Source organism: Gopherus flavomarginatus, chromosome 8 (assembly GCF_025201925.1).
Source record: "Gopherus flavomarginatus isolate rGopFla2 chromosome 8, rGopFla2.mat.asm, whole genome shotgun sequence".
NCBI classification, from domain to species: Eukaryota; Metazoa; Chordata; order Testudines; family Testudinidae; genus Gopherus; species Gopherus flavomarginatus.
In genome coordinates this window covers 87,821,034-87,839,548 of record NC_066624.1, presented here as the reverse complement: position 1 = coordinate 87,839,548, position 18,515 = coordinate 87,821,034, and the positions used below count along the sequence as shown (strand labels likewise).

General features: G+C 39.1%; 1 protein-coding gene across 14 annotated transcripts in view; it reads right to left on the bottom strand.

Moving 5' to 3' along the window:
• Positions 1-18,515, bottom strand: part of MBNL1 (muscleblind like splicing regulator 1) — a 192,583-nt gene that overhangs the window by 171,438 nt on the left and 2,630 nt on the right. For 2 of the 14 annotated variants that reach the window (XM_050966032.1, XM_050966030.1), the window contains exon 1: positions 14,134-14,357. The exons of 3 other annotated variants lie outside the window; for them this stretch is intronic. The gene's annotated coding sequence lies outside the window, so the exon portion shown is untranslated. Of the gene's footprint in view, positions 1-14,133; positions 14,369-18,515 lie in introns of those variants that run through there. 9 more of the 14 variants (XM_050966021.1, XM_050966017.1, XM_050966026.1 and 6 more) reach the window with 9 other exon arrangements.

Here is an 18,515-nt window from a genome sequence, read left to right as displayed (position 1 = left end):
TAATGAATGCAAATCATAACTTATTTTACTCACTTTTTAAAATCAGGCAAACTCCTATGAAGCCCATAATAGAATACAAATATATAGAACTACCAAGGTCAATGACAGCTTGCCTGACTAAGGGCCTCAGGATTACTCCATAATGACTTTATGAAGTTCAGGAGCTGGCCTAATGCAAAAACTAAGGGCTACGTATGGTCCTAAGCCAGGCATATGAATTCCTATACCACTTGGACTTGCACATGTGTTTAACCGATAGAACACTTTTGCTAGTTATCTTCACTATATTAAATGCATATCGAACGCACTATGAATCTTCTGAACTTCCTATTCAAGCACTGCAGACCACATGAACGTATGATTAGCTAGCAAAGTCAGGAAATGTTATTTATAACATTTGATTTGTCTTTCACAAAATGCCTGTTCTGAATTCAACTCTGATGCATATTTTGCTTCACCAAATGATCTGTGACCATTTCTTGACTTATTACATTATTATAACTAAGCTTAATAAACAGGCCTGCTAAGTCTATTAATCTTTTAATCTAAACTTCTTACTACAAGATATAGAAAACGTGAGGTAGTAAGTTAAAAGAAAAAATCAGTGCATATTCTGTTAAAAAACTTCATTTTGTGTATTAAACTGTAACTGATACACTTTTACCAGAACCCAACTATAAATGCTGAGGGGGTGGGGGAGGGAAAGGGTCCTTTTGCAACCGAAGCTTCTCACGCTGCCAGACAACAACAATGCATTCATATCGCTTCTAACAGAAAAAAATATTGAACATTTTCAAATGTAAATTACCATCCATACACCTAAGAAAAGCACCACTACTGTCTGAATAAATGAATGGATGTAATAAATACCATCAGTATGGCACCCAAGTACTTTCAGGACTCATAATGCATTTCACATTTTAAACTGCACAGTTGTATAAAATACAGATTTTAGGCTTTCCAATACTAATTTAACAGGGTGGATAAAAATCAGTGATTTAAAAAAAAATTAAAAACAGATTTTTTTAAATTTAAATAGGATTTTTTTTGCTAAAATGCTTTTTGAGGAGAAAAACTAAAGATAGTTTTAATTAAGATACATTATAGCTCAAAGAGATCTCATCATGGAATAGGGACTATAAATTCTAATTCTATAGTATGAGACAATATATTCATGTAATATTTAAGACAAGTTTTGTAAATGAGTTCCAATGGTTCATGGATTAAGAACTCAATTGTATGGGGTTCCACATTTTCTGCATATATTATTTAGGTTAATTTTTCTATCTACCCAATGGGACTCAGTGCTCAATCTAGAACAGGGGTAGACAATTTACGGCTGATTTTCAGTGACACTCACACTGCCTGGGTCCTGGCCACCGGTCTGGGGGGCTCTGCATTTTAATTTAATTTTAAATGAAGCTTCTTAAACATTTTAAAAACCTTATTTACTTTACATACAACAATAGTTTAGTTCTAGATTATAGACTTACAGAAAGAGACCTTCTAAAAACTTTAAAATGTATTACTGGCACGTGAAACCTTAAATCAGAGTGAATAAATGAAGACTCAGCACACCACTTCTGAAAGGCTGCTGACTCCTGGTCTAGAAGATACCATCAGAGATGCTTAGTTTTGCAGTTCTCAGACTGTGGATTTGTGTCTCCAGAGATAATATGCTTGTTAACAGCAAAAATGTTTTTAAATAAATAAATAGTGCATAGAGGTGAGAAATAACGGACCTCAACCCTACTGTCACTCTGCAAATTTGTGTACACAGCGTCAGTCCCTTACCTCTCTCTAAAAGTGCCAAGTTTCAGAAAGTTCAATGAATAGAAGGTTGTTGGGGGCGGAATAGAGCTGGACAAGGAGAAGTCTGGAGATAAATGTGAGAAGGGAGGGACAGGCAGCAGAAACAAAAGTGAAATAGTATGAGCAGCATGTTCCAGAAGTCTTGAGGTCTTTCGGAGTATAGCCTTCCTTGATTTGAGACCTACCATACCATTCTCTGACTAGAAGGGAAAACCTATAATGGCAGCAGCCCATAAAAGAGATCCAGTTTGGGTCTCATCTATCTCTGAGCTGTGAAGAATATGTATTAAGGTTATAACAACCAACAAGAATGCATTTTTATGTAGAAACCCATGCTTAAATCGAGTATTCCTGACTAGTGATTTAAATCATGATTTAAATCAAATGCACTGTGTAATTTATGATGCTAAAATTGGTTCTGATTCAAATACAAAATTATGTCCAGCTTGCTTTTACACTGGAGGCAGAGCCAGCTTTAGGCGATTCCCCTAATTCCCTGGAATCGGGCCTCCCACCCACACCTAAGAGGGCCCTGCGCCTTAGGCACCTTTTTAATTTTTTTATTTTTTTTACATAGCCGGCGGCGGTCCGGGTCTTCAGCAGCACTTCAGCGATGGGGGGGGTCCTTCACTCACTCCGGGTCTTCGGCGGCATTTCAATGGCAGGGGGTCCAGAGCGAGTGAAGGACCCCTTGCTGCCGAAGTGCCGCCGAAGACCCGGACCGCCGCCGGGTATTCGAATCGGGCCCCACAGTTCCTAAAGCCGGCCCTGACTGGAAGCGTCCCACAATATTAATTTTCTATGAATCCCTTATCGGGGCGGGGGGGGGCACCAAATCATCTAGTCTGACCTTCTGTATATCACAGACCAAAGCTTGAAATCGCAAATATATAAATGCATAAACATATACATACATACACACACACAATTCATTGATATGTGGGCTGAATTCTAATTTACATTAAGGCACCTTTACGCTTCTCTGGCAATGACTAAGAGCTTCAACAGTCAGAAGAACTAACGTTGTTTAAACTGGCTATTAAGGGCTCAACCATAAAACATATCTGTATGAACAGATGATAACTCCACTGCCTTTAGAGACCTTCTGTGAGAACGTAAGGGTACAGCCACGCAAATCTCATAGGATCAGGCCACCCTACGGCACAAAATTCCCCCAGATCCCATAAAGAGGAGACACAACTCAAGGTGAAATCCTCTTGAAAGCAGGAAAGGAGGTAGAATGCTGCCGCTGTTGCATTGCCCACTCCTGCCATCGACAGATGTACCATGAAGATCAGTCTCCAGAAGACTTTAGGAGAAGGGGTTTGAAGTGAGTAGCTAAGAATTATCCAGCCTCCACTGCATAGTCCCCAGCTGACCACTTGCATATGCATACAGACATAGCATTAACTTTGAGGCATTCTCTTCAGAGCTGCTAGTGCGAAGTTGTGGGTGATTTGACCAGTAACAACATGGCTCCTGAGGAATCAGTACTGCCAGGGCCCGAGACTGTGAGTGACTAGACTGAAGAAGCATCTCAGTGACTGCTAATATATGTGAGGACGTACAACAGACAGCTGGCAGTCATATAGCCCTGTCCACTCTATGGTCCTCAATTTTTGCCCCTCTTTTTCCTCACTTCTGCAGGGCTTTTTTGTTTTGTTTTGTTTTTAAATTCAGGAAGGGTTAATCCAGCCCTACACTAATCTTACAGTAAAGTTACTTAACATTTTAATGACATTAGAAATGTTTTTATCTTTTAAATTTGCTAATGATGTTTTGAATTAAAACCAAGTAGCAATCATCCCATTGAAAACAACCTATAATTAGAACAGTAACACTAATTTATTTATTTATTTGTGTTTTATACTGAGCATGAAATATTGAATTTATATATATGGGAAGCTATTAACTTTATCTTTTTTTAAAGATACAGTTTTCCCAGCTTGCTGCACTAAAGTTAGTCTTTACAGGCAATCTTCTGTAGTGATAATGTAGTAAATAACATAATTTGAGGGAATATTTCAGAGATATAGAAGCCTCAGTGGAAAAATAATTCTCCTGATACATCCCTGTATTTTATCATGAGTTTGATGTACACTGAACAATTACAACAATAACCAAATAAATACATGGACTCACAGAAACTATCCACTAATGGCCTAATGTACATTGACTTCAAGGGGAGCCATATATGCCCAGAATCACTGATGCTATAGAACCATATACAATTGAAATGGTTGGGTTTGTTTGACAGTTGTCACAGACATATGTTGTGTAATAAGACAGCTTCTTTTGAAAACATGAATGAACATTTCAGAGATGCCTCAGGGAACAGCAGAAAAACATTACCAGCATTAACCAGCACACATTTTAAAAACAGATTAGTCAGTTTCCTTAGTATTTAAACAAAATGTTGAATAATGAGATGTCCTGTGCAGATTACTGATGGTAAAAGAAGTTTGATACCAGGGCAAGCGCTAGTAGTCATTTATTTTAATACACAAAAACAGAAACTAAACTCCTGGATGACATGTCGTGCCAAAATCCTCACCTCTTCAATTTATAATCCTTTACCAACTAGACATATGTTAAAAGTTGCATCACAAACCAAATATAGCAGTAATGGGCTCAGCTCTTCCCCTTACTAAATGCACAAACTCCCATTGACACTAATGGAGTAATACTCGTATATTGGTGGCAGAACAGATGCCAAATGTCATGAAGATGGCAATAAAAGAGAAGACATATCCTTATGCCTTTGGTAAGTAATCATGGCCCAAATAGAAAGAAAATGTTCTTTTCATGTTGTTTTTCTTATTGAATTACTTAGAAAAATAACTTTAAAATGTGTCTGTATCAATGAGAAGCAGTGAGCAGTCTCTATGGTCCCCACGGAGCAGTAATGTGAGCAGACATGTAAGCAAGGGAAGCTTAGTCATCCCTCTAGCCACTAACATAGGAGATGGCATGTAAAATCCTGGATCTGAACATGGTTGACCTGGGTAGGGAGAGAGGATATGAATCTGTGCCTGGTTACGGAAACCAAATGTCATGGCTAACCATTATTACCTCTATAATTGGGCAAATCAAAATCCTGGATCTGAATATCTTAGTACTTTGCAATCCAATTCTTGTAGCTCAGACTTCCCTCTCTAACAGACAGAAAGGCTTCACTACAGTATCTGAGTGCATAACACATGCATAGATACAATTTCATTATGTCCTTTCCACTGACTCTTTACTCAGAAGAAGTAAGAGATTGTGAGATTAGACCCATACTTTGATATTATACTATAATGGCACTGTACTATAGGAGTGAAAATATACAGTACTAAATAAAATTGGATCAATCTGGATACATCTAGAGATCACAGAAGATCTTTTTAAAAAAGGAAGGACTTCTCCCCAGTTTTATCACAATGCACTGGCCTTTGCTAACAGTAACATTATTTCTTTACAGCAATCTTCAGAGCATTTTCATTAAAATATACATAAAGCAAAGGAATTTTTTAATATTAAGCCTTTGAAGAGAATGAATATTTACTGCAAGGTCTATTTTTATACCAATTAATATGATTGTCTTGGCTTTGGCTCTTTTAGGAGTATGACAGTTGTAGTTTCTCCAAAGAGCTCCTAAGTAGCAACCATACACTATTCTGGTCATCAAGAGGTGTAAAGTCTCATCCTCCTAATTATAGGTCTTTCCTGTGTTATTACCATCTCTGTATTAACTATCCAGAAGCAGAACTCAAGCAGTACTTGTAAGCAAATAAAAACAGAGAATAGGAGGTGTTCAGCCTGTAAACTGGCTGCTATAGCCTCATACAAAACAAGAAAACATGGAGCTCTCTTTAATTATTCTCCTTCTGGCTGCAGACAATAAACTACATCTTGCCCGCCTCTCCTTTCTGTGGATTAGTATTTTTTAGTCCATAAACCCTGTTTTTCCTGGACTTTCAGAGGCCCCTCTGAGTAACATTCTCACAGATCAATGCTCCTTGGAGGATTGTCTAACATGAAGCACATATTTAGCAAACATCAATCCCCTTTTCCTGTAGATCAAGTTTACTTTTAAAAGCTTCTAAGTTCCATGGATCTAAAGTGCAAGTGAGCGAGCAAGCCTTGAAGCATTAATAGAGAGTGCTACTGCGAAACTACCAACGCAGACTACCTGAAGTCCCAGGGCCTTAACATTTATCAGTCCAGTTAAAGTTCCCTGCTCTGCAGGATGGATTCCACTGAATAATATTAAGTGCGTGTAAACATGGCCGTCCCTTCCTCCCCAACGGGTGACATTTTTAAAAGCTTGTGAAAGGTATGCAAGATGGAAGGGTGTAACGCCCCCAATTTATTCACAGAACATGTACTACAAGAGTCAGTAGAAGTACAAGCTGCCTCCCAATACCAGTCAGTGTGGGCTCAATATGTAGGAGATGAAAAGGGAATCCAGCCTCCTTGCTGATTCAGTCCTTGCTCTTGCTACACTAGGCAGAATAATGGCTAGGTTACAGCTTGATTTTTATATTAATTACCATTCAATGTTAGTTAGTGATCACACAGTGAACTGCACTTTTTTGTGTGTTATTGCCTATAGCTACAAAACTGGACAAAATTAAAAACAGACTCAAAACAGGATAACATGGAGAATTTCTAGTTGTGGAGGGTCTCTAATTTACCTGAGTAACAAATTATCATTTAAGAGAAAAATAAAAGGCAAAATAAAAACCAATTTGAATCTTTCACTGAAATGAAAACCAAATTAAGCCTGAATTATTTGTCAGCTACAAAAATATATATTTTCTTTTTTTTTTTTTACAAATTTTACTGTTCAAGTTTCCCAAGTTTAGCTGGAAATAGGCACAAATACACAATGGTAAGATGAGAGACTGCTGACTTTACGTTATATGGGAGAATACAGCTGTCAAAACAGGAGTGAAAGGAGTCTCTGCACTTCCCAAATGTGGTACTGCTGGACTCTAGAACATCTCTGTGGAAGGTGCGGAGAGAGATTTTTATGAAGAGGGATTTCTGCGGATGACTCGAGAAAAGGCAGCAATGTTGCCACTGTGGTCACTCTTATATTGGCCACAAACTACTATAAGAACATAAGAACAGCCATACTGGGTCAGACCAATGGTCCATCCAGCCCAGTATCCTGTCTTCTGACAGTGGCCACTGCCAGATGCTTCAGAGTGAATTAACAGAACTGGGCAATTATCAAGTCATTCACCCCTGTGGTCCAGTCCCAGTTTCAGAGGTTTAGGGACACCTGGAACATCAAGTTGCAACCCTGAATCAACATGACTAATAGTCATTGATGGACCTATCCTCCATTAACTTATCATCTATTTCTTTTTTTACTCCCGTTACAGTTTCGGCCTTCACAACATCCTTTGGCAACAAATTCCACAGGTTGACTGGTTGTGTGAAGAAGTACTTTCTTTTGTTTGGTTTAAACCTGCTGCCTGTTAATTTCACCGGGTGACCCCTGATTCTTGTTATGTAAAGGGGTAAATAACACTTCCCTACTCACTTTCTCCACACCATTCACGATTTTCTAGACCTCTGTCATATGCCCCCTTAGTTGTCTCTTTTCCAAGCTGAACAGTCCTAGTCTTTTTAATCTCTCCTCTTATGGAAGCTGTTCCATATCCTTAATCATTTTTGTCGTTTTCTCTGTACTTTTTCCAATTCTAATATATCTTTTTTGGGAATGGGGTAACCAGAAGTGCATGCAGTACTCAAGGTGTGGGCATACCATGGATTTATATACTGGCATTATGATATGTTCTCTTATTTTCTCTCCCTCTCATAATAGTTCTTAACGTTAGTTTTTTTGATTGCTGATGCACATTGAGCAGATGTTTTCAAAGATCTATACACAATAACTCCAAGATTTCTTTCTTGAATGGTAACAACTAATTTAGACCCCATCATTTTATATGTATAAGTGGGATTATGTTTTCCTATGTGCATCACTTTGCACTTATCAATATTGGATTTCATTTGTCATTTTGCTGCCAGGTCACCCACTTTCGTGAGATCCCTTTGTAACTTTCGCAATCTGTTTTGGATTTAACTATCTTGAGTCTTTTTGCCTTATCTGCAAACTTTGCTACCTCACTCTTTACCCCCTTTTCCAGATAATTTATGAATATGCTCAACAGCACAGACCACAGTACTGATCTCTGGGGGACTCCACTATTTACCTCGCTCCACTGTGAAAACTGACCATTTATTCCTAACCTTTGACCTTCCATCTTACCCCATGATTCCTTACTTTACTTAAGAGCCTTTAATAAGAGACCTTATCAAAGGCTTTCTGAAAGTCCAATTGTACTATCTCCACTTGTCCACGTTTGTTGACCCCCTCAAGGAATTCTTAATAGATTGGTGAGACATGATTTCCCTTTACAAAAGCTGTGTTGACTCTTCTGCAACATATCACGTTCATCTATGTTTCTGATAATTCTGTTCTTTAATATCGTTTCAACCAGTTTGCCTAGTGCTGAAATTAGGTTTACTGGCCTGTAATATCTAGGATTGCCTCTAGAGCTGTTTAAAAAAAAAATCAGTCTCCTCCAGTCATCTGGTACAGAGGCTGATTTAAGAAATAGGTTATATACCACAATTAGTAGTTCTGCAATTTCATACGTGAGTTCCTTCAGAACTCTTCAGTGAATATCATCTGGTGACATTACTTTTTAACTGATCAATTTTTATAAAGCCTCTTCTATGGAGAGCTCAATCTGGGACAGTTCCTCAGATCTGTCACCTAAAAAGAAGGGCTCAGGTGTGCGAATCTTCACCACATCCTCTGCAATAAAGACCAATGCAAAGAATTCATTTAGCTTCTGCACAACAGCTTTGTCTTCCTTCAGTGCTCTTTTAGCACCTAGATCATCCATTGACCCCCACTGATTATTTAGCAGGTTTCCTGCTTCTGATGTACTTCAAATAACTGCTGTTAGTCTTTGTATCTTTTGCTAGGTCTTCAAATTCTTTTTTTTTGGCCTGCCTAATTATACTTTTACATTTGATTTGCCAGAGTTTATGCTCATTTCAATTTAGGATTTGACTTCCCATTTTTAAAGGATGTCTTTTTATCTCTAACTGCCTCTTTTACTCTGTTATTTAGCCATGATGGCATTTTTTGGTCCTCTGATTTTTTTTTAATATGAGGTATACATTTAAATTGAGCCTCTCTGGTGTTTTTAAAAAGTTTCCATGTAGCTCGCAGACATTTCAGTTTTGGGACTGTACCTTTTAATTTCTGCTTAACTAGCTTCCTCACTTTGTGTAGTTCCCCTTTTTGAAGTTAACTGCTGTTGTGATGAACTTCTTTGGTGTTTTCCTCCCCACAAGTTTGTTAAATTTTATTATATTATGGTCACTATTACCAAGCAGTTCAGCTATATCTACCTCTTGGACCAGATCCTGTGCTCCACTTAGGACTAAATCAAGAATATCCTCTCCTCCTATGGGTTTATATTTAATTTGAGCCTCTATTATGGTGTTTTTAAAAAGTTTCCATGCAGCTTGCAGGCATTTTACTTCTGTTTCTTTTAATTTCCATTTAACTAGCCTCATTTTTATGTAGTCCCCTTTTTTAAGTTAAATGCTACGGTGATGGATTTCTTTTGTATTTTACCCTTCAGATATGTTAAATTTAATTACATTATGGCCACTATTACTAAGCAGTTCAGCTATATTCACCTCTTAGACATGATCCTATACCCCACATAGGACTACATCAAGAATTTCACACCCACAGAGGTGTACAGGGACCACACCCTCTCTTCCAGCCTAGAGGCTGTTTTAGCAACCATAGAGTTTCATGGATTCCAGGGCCAGAAGGGACCATTATGATCATCTAGTCCAGACTCCTATATAACACAGACTACAAAACTTCCCCAAAAAGCACAGTTTCTGCCATGAGCTGTTGCATTTCCCTATGCCTCACCTATGGATTAGGAGTGGATTTTGTCCTAGACTTCCAACCCCCACATAATTCTCCTTCCCTAACCACCAACTCATCTGCTTCTTAGTAAAAGACAAGCATCCTTAACACATGTGCTCCTTAAGACCCATTTCTGCCATACAGACTACAGTGCATATAATGATAACTTTATTTGTTAGGGAAACAAGGTGGTGAGGTCCAGTAAAAGAATTTCCCTTACCCACCTTGTCTCTCCAATATCTTGGGATCAACACGGCTACAACTACACAGTGTATAATGTTATTTGTTGTTTCATTTTCTTCTAACCTGTCTACTTGTTTGTCTTTCTGTTCTTAGACTGGAAGCTCCTTGGAGGAGGGACCAAGCTTTGTTATCTGTGTGTCTGTCTGCAAAGTGCCTAACCTATTGTAGATGCTACCATAAAAATAAACAAACAAATAAATAAATAATAATCACATAAACATTTACTTTAGGTTTTGCGTTTGCTGAGATTGAGTGCACAGATTTACCATCAATTCAGTGCATATATAATGCATGTGCTTATATATTTTGCTCTAAAGGGAGTAGCCTGACACTGTTTTGTTTTGTTTTTTCAAATGTGATAGGGTCCAGTCTTACTTCTACTGAAGTCAGGAGCTCTGCCATTGGTTTAAATGGCAGCAGAAGCAGTTATTCACTTGATACAGTTTACTTTTCACTGTCATCTACAAAAAACATGGGAATTGTCATACTGTTTCATACCAATAGAATGCCCAGTGCTGGACCCTATCTCCGACGGTGACCAGTACCAGACAGAGAACGCAAATAAATCCCAATAACCTGCTCATAGGTGAAGTTTCTTCCTAATCCTTCTAAAAACAGGAGATTTTTTTCTATCAAATGTAGCTGTGTAAGTCCTCATCATCTACAGAAGTGTCTCATTTTTTTCTGAATTCTACTAACCTCTCGGCCTCAATCATATCTTGCAGTAATAAGTTCCATGGGTTAATTATTATTGTGTAAAAAGAGGGTTTCCGTTTATCAATTTTTCCATTTCAATGATTATTTCTTCTCATGTTCCCAGTAAAGGAAAACCCAATTTACCTTCCCTATTTCATTCATTATTTTGTATCATGTCCTCTCTTACTAATATTCCGTCAAAAGTGAACATACTGAATCTTTTCACTCTGTCCTCACACAGAAGTCTCTCTGTGCCTCCAATCATTTGTCTGTCACTTGCCTCTCCTGCTTCTGTTACATGATTTTGGGGTAAAGTGGCCAGGACCAAATACACAATTCCTGGTGAAGGTGCATCACTGATTAATATAAAATGCCATTATAATATTTCTAGCCCATTATTTATACATCCTAATATTTTGTTTTGTTGGTCAAAAAACAATCTCTGTATACTGAACAAAGGCTTTCATCCAAAGGCTGTCCCCAGTAACCTTCAGGTCTTGAGCCAAAGTCGTTATGGTTAATCTAGAACCTCAAAGTGTGTGAATGATTCAAATTGTTCCTTTCAATGTACATTTAACAATACCATGCTGAATTTCATCTGCCAATACGCAGTCCATTCACCTAGATTTATTAAATCCCTCTGAAGTTCTTCACAGTTTTCTCTAGTCTTTCCTAAATTGTGTCATTTACTAATTTACAGGTCACTAATAATATATAGAACTGCCATAGCCCTAGTATGTAACCTTGAAACAAGCAATGGTTTACCTTTTGCCATGTTGAAAACTGACCATTTATTCCAATTTTTTTCCACCTCTGAGATAGTTTCAAATCGGCAACAGTACTTTCCCTCCTACCCTATGACTTTAATTTCCTTAGTAGCCCCTTGAGATGTGTGAAAGATTTTTTTCTGAATGTCCTAATAAATTATGTCAACTGATTTTCCTTTATCCATTATGTTGGCATATATTGCACTGACAGATGTTCTAGAAATAACTTGGATAGATCTAAGTTTTTCTTTACCTGATAATTTTCAAAAGATTATAATCATTTTATATGTATACATACATACATGTATATATTAAATATGACCAGGACATTTAGGTGCGCATGAGTTTATATACATACATTGTATTATATTGCATTGCAGTCGCGGGCAGCCCAGAGCCCTATGAATCCCGGCCGCAGCTGAGATTTAAAGAACTCTGGACTCCCTGCCACTGCAGGCAGAACAGAGCCCTTTAAATCCCAGCCACAGCCAGAACTCAAAAGACTCTGAGCTGCCCGCAGCCGCGGGCAGAACAGAGCCCTTTAAATCCCAGCCGCGGCCGGGATTCAAAAGGCTCTGAGCTGCCCGCAGCCGCGGGGAGCCTAGAACCCTTTAACTCCCAGCCGCGGCCGGGACTCAAAAGGCTCTGAGCTGCCCGCAGCGGCAGGGAGCCCTGAGCCCTTTAAATCTCATCCGCTGCCGGAAATCAAAGGGCTCTGGGCGGCCCAGCCGGGGGAGCCCTGAGCCCTTTAAATCTCAGCCGCGGCCGGGATTCATAGAGCTCTGGGCTGCTGGCAGTGGCAGGGAGTCCTGAGCCCTTTAAATCTCAGCCGCTGCCGGGATTCAAAAGGCTCTGGGCTGCCCCCAGCGGCGGGGAGCCCTGAGCCCTTTAAATCCCAGCCAGCCGCGGCCGGGATTCAAAGGCTCTGGGCTACCCGCAGAGATTTCTGGAGCAGCTGAGATTTAAAGGGCTTAGGGCTCCCCGCCACCAGGGGCAGCCCAGAGTCCTTTGAATCCCGGCGGTGGCTCTAGCGGATGGGCTGGGGCTGGGATTTAAAGGGCTCAGGCTCCCCTCAGTGGCAGGAGCTCTGGACACTCTAAATTCCTGCCCCAGCCCTGCAAAGTTCCAGGTTCCCCCAGCAGCCTGAGCCCCGGGCCCTTTAATTTGCCCCTGACAGCTCCCAGCCACCTCTTCAGCTGGGAGCCCCTGGTTGATTTAAAATCAAGTATCACCTCCCCACCCTCGACCTTCCTTCTGTTTTGGTGGGGTGGTGCTGAGGAAGGAGGGTTTGTTTCTGCAGGGCTGGGCAGTGCTGGGGTGGGGTATTCCCGCAGGCCGAGAGGTCCTGGGGTGGGGGGTGTTTCCGTGGGGCTGGGAGGTTTCGGCCCTCCGCTGTTTTCTTTGGAGTAATGTGGCCCTCGCCGCTTTATGAGTTGTGCAGGCCTGCTATATATATTAATATGTTGCTGTATAGATATAATGTACACTTATATGCATGTACCTATATACCTACACACAGTTACTGAACTTTTCAGCTATTCCTCAGTTCTGGTAGACCAAACGATGTAACTGTTTAATTTACAATTTAGAAGCACCATTATTTTCACTGGGACTTGAGAACTTCAAAGTATAAGTTGGTTCCATTAGATTCTCTATGCCCAAATGACAGTAAACTAGTTAGAAGGTAAAAAATTAAACTGAATCAGCACCACATTGCTACTGTTACAGAATTTTGTATCAAAATATTTCCTTATGGCATAGTGCTAATCTTAACAAATTCCAGAAAACAAGACTCATTATTTCCTTCTTTGAATGAACATCAAAATCAAAGTAGTTTTTTTAAGTTTATTTCACACTTAGTGAATGGATACGATGCAAACCGAACTTTAGCTCCTGTTCACCAGTGTGCGCACTCACTTTTCTTACAGTTTGAGTGACGCACTACAAAACAGAATAAATAAATAAATAAATAAAAAGAACCTCTTATGCAGGGCGTCCTCCACCCTGCAAACTTGGCAAAAGACATACTGTACTGAAATACAGCACTCTCCATATAAGGAAACACAGCTAAATATGTCATGCGTAATTTATGTGCAGTAGGCAGAGAATTAACCTTTCCCTGAACATATTTGGCCCATATGAAAACCAAGCTAGAGGACAGACTGAGAAGAAGTGATGAGAATTTTTCCCTCTGAAAAATCTTTGCAAGCGATTAGGAGCCCCTGCTGTTCCATCTTGTGTTCCCTTCAAACAAAGATCATTAAGCGATTATGACACTTTATCTGCACCTGTTTGTTTGTTTTTTCCTATTCTCTCTCTTCCTCCTCCCCCGCCTTTTTTTTTTCTTCTGTCTTTTTTGAGGACTGCAAAACCCCCCTGCGATCTGACAGGGCGTGCAGAACACTCACAGGAAGAGGCTGCTTTAAGCAGAACTGCAACTGCGACCCACTGCTTTCTGTTTAGCTATAGATGGTGTGTGATATGAAACCATAAACCGTGGTAACCCAGCCCCCGCCTGATAAACTGAAAGTCAGTGAAAGCCTAATCTCACTTCCTCATTCAGCCAGCTACATTTTGCACAGCGAAAATATATACATAAATAGGAAGACTGTATTTAAAAGAGAGAGAGAGACTGTGGAAATGGAAACTTACCTCTCACATCTTTTTTCAGAGGCAACCAGACTGTGGACAGATTGCCCAAGGCATTGTGGGATTCATTATCACACGATGACAAAAGACTGGAAAAGTGAACTTGTCAGTTCCTTGTCACAGAAGCATGGTGATAGCCACAACTCACTCAGCTGCAGTGAACAGACTGTTGCATCTAGCTGTGCAGACTCCTATCTCTAATGTCTGGTTTCCGTCGCTGCCTGCACCGCCCCTCCCCCATTCAGCAAAACCTACCAGGAAGCACTGGGCGTACTTGTCGAGCCTTAAGAATGCAAAGGGGGAAGGAAAAAAAAATGCTTTCGTGCTGCTGCAGCGTTTTGCCTTCGTGAAACACTAGGGACTGACCCAAATGCAGACCCGTGGGTCACTGCAGACTGGCATTACTTGGCAGAACAGTCACACAAATGTGGTATAAAAAGATATCTGGATAAAAAACATCCCCTAAAAGCTAGTGTTGGTATATTCCATTTTATATGTAAAATATTATAACCTCTGAACTGGAGTGAAGATGTGACATGCACAGTACTGTTCCAATGGACCGTCTGTTCAGACAATGAGTAAAGCCCTTTTGTAAAAGATTCTCAACGGCTTAGTGAGGATCAGGCTGCAAGGTTAAACTGAAGGTTAGATGTAGAATATAACCAAGCTCTCAGACTTTACCCGGCTTCGTAAAGTGCTGCTACTTAAAATTCACTGTACAGTGTACCAATGTGATTAGTTAAGCACAGGCACCGTGTCTGCAAAAGACTGTCTTTCTGTTGCAACCAATTGGCTTCAGCTCTGCAAATTTACAGGAAATGTATGTCTGAGTACCCACTGCAAGTATGCAACATTTTTTGCACAAACAAATAATGTAAAATATTCCCAACCTTACAGATGCTGTCAACAAAAAAAACTTTAAAAATGGCAGATGTTGTAGATTGTATCCTTTTTTCCTAGTCTCAGGAACATTTCACTGTATTTTTCCAGGGCTCAAAAAGTTTCTGTTTGTTTAAATAATCACACCCTTAGCCTTATTGTACTCCACTACAGACACTTTCTAATTCATAGTGTGTACCAGGATCCAACCCTTTTAATAATTCTGGAAGAAAATAAAAAAACTCCAGCAAAAAGCCCAATTTCTCCCTTAAATTACCAGTCATTATCAACTTTGATTTGGCCTGTAGTTTTAAATTCAGTTTGTACTTATGATGTTTTTAAATCCATTTTATGTTGGTCTGTTTGGGTTTACACACAACCTTCCCTCCTGCCCCACAACTCGACAATGTAATTCTAATGAGATAAAACAAACATTTCTTTCCACATTCAGTGAAACAGGAAAAATGGTCACCCCACTCCAGAACTAGAGTCAAGGTGAAGGTGAATTTTTGTTTTTCCACGAAGAGTTCTTCCTCAGTGTGAATAAAGAGCACTGTATATGCTTCTATTTCTCGGCCACTGGATCTTAGTTAGGTGTTGAACAAGTGCAGGTAATACAGGGGTAGGGAACAGCACATTAGATAAGGGAAAATAATCTTTACAGTGATCTTGTATGATATTGTAGAGTAATACTACCTACAAGTGTCAATACACTGCACCTAGGTTTCAGGAAATAGTGCAATGGTGCCACGACCTCATGCTTGAGTAAAAAGTAAATAAGATGAATAATGAAAGCAATTACTCCTCTAATGTTGTATTTGAAACATTTCCTGAATTTCAAAAAATTATTCATTTGATGAATATTGCCATTTGATCATTTCTAGTAAAGGCCCTGACACAGCAATCTATGTGGCTGGTCCCTGTTCCTATGCAGAGTCCAGTTGATTTAATCAGATCTCCACATTTGCACAAGAATTTTCCTGAATAGATCACAGTCTTAGTTACTGCAGAATTAGTTTGACTATGCCACCAGAGAATCAGTTTATTACCAAAAAAGCTACAACTTCATTCTTCGCCACTGACCATGGAAGAAGCAGATAAGCCCTGCCACAGCTACCGACTAAATACCCCAAGGATTACTCCAGCACCTAAGGTATCTAAACTAGAACCTGGGCTATTGGGGCCCAACAAATTAACTTAAACCTCACCATGGCATCATTCTCCTTGTGAACCTTTCAAACTCTATGTGCTTGCACAAAGTCAGACACTGTCTAGCCCCAAGTGGTTTAAAATACGACAGCATTCTGTTTCACAAAGCTGTGTACTGTCATATTTTACCAACACACAGTAAGGGTGCAACCCTTGAAGTCAATAGGAATATTGCAACTGTTTACTGATTGCGACTGAGTCATTTTAAATGGATACATAGAAATATTTTTTTTTAAAACTTACTTTTAAAAAAAATCCTTTTTTTCTCCCAATTTTCCAACTTAATTTCTGCCTGTGCCCACTGGGAACAGTTTAGAAAATGTTTACCTTATAGCCAGTACAGTAACATTTTCTGTATCTCTACAGTCTATGTCACTCAACTAAATGATAGGCCAATTAGTCAAAGACAAAAGGTGGAGTCAGAGTGCAGAGGTCTTTAGTATTGGTAGGTTCCTTACCATTCATGGATTTAAAAATCAGCAGGGCCATATTAAGGTCCACTTTAGGTCTGATCTTACTTCTAATGAAGTCTATGGCAAAACTGTCAATGATCAGAATCAGGCCCTACATAGTGGAGATCTTTAGTGGATTTTCAGGGGGTGGGTGTTTTTTGTAAAAACAAAACAAAAGTATCCCATAATGGTTTAAATGCATAAACTTATACAATCATTGATTCAGCAAAGCACTTAAGCACATGCACATAAAGTGTGTCAAGTGCTTTATGAATCAGGGCCATAATTTGTATATTTTATAATGCCTTGCATATTTAAAATGTAAAGGTTTTAATTACATGATCACTGTTTTAATGTTATTTAATTTGTCTATTACTTTCCATTTTTGTAGGAAGTTGTCTAGTCATTTATCAAATATATATAAAAAAAGTGTGTATACACTTAAAGACATACGTATAGTGCATTATTTTATTAGAATGATCTTTGTAGCGAGTGGGGGAGAAGAAATACTTTATAAGTAAACTTATTATGTATGGTTATGGCAAGTCTTGGAAAGGCAGAGAATTTGATTTCTTAAACTTTGTTTCTTTAAAATAAAGAAAAACAGAACAAAATTAACACTGTTGATGCATGTAAATTGCAAACCTCAAAAATGACTAAATCTCACATCAGAATTTATATTATAATATTCTGAGACTGCAGCAATATCTATTTTAGGCAGAAACCGCCATCAAAGTGGCTGCTTTAACGCAGATTTTTCTAGTTTTGCTGGTTTAAGTCATTAACAGTCCTTAATATCATTGTAGGTTATGTTGGTCTGCTCCTTACTTCTGGCTGAAGGTTCAGGTCATTACCTTAGACCAATTCAGCTATTATAACATGTAGTGGATACGTTTCCACATTTTCCCCTGCATTTTTGCGTTTTATTGTATCAGCCATCCTATACTCCTTTTATTTGGAAGAATTTGATGAATAGCTTTCTGAATGACTTTGTCACCTGTATTGTATGATGTTTGATTATTTTTATTCTGCATTTGATCATTCCTCTATTCCTGCTATTCTGAATTTTAACCCCATGCTGGATTCTGTTGACTTGAAGTGATTGGTTATCACAGCAACACACTTAGCTGGATACTGTTACCACTTGTGGATCATGCAGTGCTGCCCTGATGAATTCCTTTCACAGAGCAATCTCCCATTTTCAGGGCCATACATTTATTTTCATCTCTGTCCCTTTTCTTCAGTTTGGGATGCCAGTGACCAATTGTTTTGGTCTTAGCTACAAGTATTAATATTGGTATTGTTTTGCTTGAGGAAAAAAGAACTGGATCCAGAGGTGTCTCCCATGGACTATCCATGGATAAATCATAAGAAAAATAGAGGTTAGAACAAAGTACCCATAGGGCATAGTGAGTATATTAGGTCTCAAACTTTGAAAGCCCACAACAATCTCATTTTGATTTACCCCTTTCTCAATACTACTCAATAGGTTGTCTCCTTATTTTCCCATATATTCCTTGTTACCTCACTCTCTTCAGTTTTGTTAAGGAATTCTGCTGTATTGATTCTTGCAGACCAATAACAGGATCTATTCAACCAATCCTATTTCCTTCTGGTCTCTTAAGAGTTTACCTTCTGTTGTAGGTTCTGTCACTAATACTGATAATTCATCTTTGCTTCTTTCCTTTAGATTTTTGATGTGTACTAGTTTACTCCTTGTGACAGGTTGCAGGGGCATAATCAGTTAACCTCAGTTTAATTCCCTTTCACAGGTGCTCTGATGAAGGTCTATCAGAGCAGCTGCTTGGAAGCAGAATGCTTTCAGGAAGGTCAGGCACTACACCA